The sequence below is a fragment of the Bombina bombina genome, chromosome 8 (genome assembly GCF_027579735.1).
Source record: "Bombina bombina isolate aBomBom1 chromosome 8, aBomBom1.pri, whole genome shotgun sequence".
In the NCBI taxonomy this organism is placed as follows: Eukaryota; Metazoa; Chordata; class Amphibia; order Anura; family Bombinatoridae; genus Bombina; species Bombina bombina.
In genome coordinates this window covers 336,089,718-336,090,814 of record NC_069506.1, presented here as the reverse complement: position 1 = coordinate 336,090,814, position 1,097 = coordinate 336,089,718, and positions in this window count along the sequence as shown.

Below are 1,097 nucleotides of genomic sequence, written 5' to 3'. Positions count from 1 at the left end.
TAGGCGCCTTGAATTGGCCAGGTTTGGAGAAACACATCTATTGCAGAAGCCTCTGGGTCCAGACGCCTACTGAAATAGGGTCTCATTTGGCAGTTGGATCTGGAAGCAAAAAGATCTATTACAAAGGGACCTCTCAGAGAGGAAAGAGAGAGGAACATTACCGGAAGTAATTTCCAATCGCTGGAGTCTTGAAGATAGTATCAGTGGAGCGTTGGGTAGTGGCAAAATCAGAAAGCTTAGGGTCTAACCTTCTAATAATGTTTCTCCTCCTTTATTAGCATTGCCCAGAAAGGCTACAGACCTTAAAATCCATTATCTTATGATAAAAGGATCTAGAGAAGAATTTGAGGCGATAACCTCTTCTGTTAAATAAAAAATGTTTTGCTATGGGACCAGTAGTGTTTAAAAGTTTGTCTTGACAGGCCCGAAGGAGCTGGTCAGAACCTTTATTCAAATTAGAACCTTTTGGACCAAGAAATTTAAGTATGTCAGAATTAGTGATGTTGCGAATTGTTCGCTGGCGAATAGTTCCCGGGTAACATAGCATGTTCGCGTTCGCCGCAGCGGGCGAACTAATGCGATGTTCGATCCGCCCCCAATTCATCATCATTGAGTAATACTTTGACCCTGTACCTCACAGTCAGCAGGCACATTCCAGCCAATCAGCAGCAGACCCACCCTCCCAGACCATCCTACCTCCTGGACAGTATCCATTTTAGATTCATTCGGAAGCTGCATTGTTAGTGAGAGGAGGGACAGTGTAGCTGCTGCTGATTGAATAGGGAAATCTATAGCTAGGCTAGTGTATTCAGTGTCCACTACAGTCCTGAAGGACTCATCTGATCTCTGCTGTAAGGACAGCTCCCCAAAAAGCCCTTTTTAGGGCTAGAACATCTGCTTTTTTTTTTTTTTCCTGTGTAATCTAATTGCAGTTGCCTGCCTGCCAGCGTGTGTGTCAGGCTCACAGTGTATACTGTGCCCACTTGCCCAGTGCCACCACTCATATCTGGTGTAACAGTAGTGTAGATTTGAAAAAAAACAACACTTTTTTGACTGTGTTAAATAATAGCAGTCAGTTTCCTTCACACGTGTGCGTT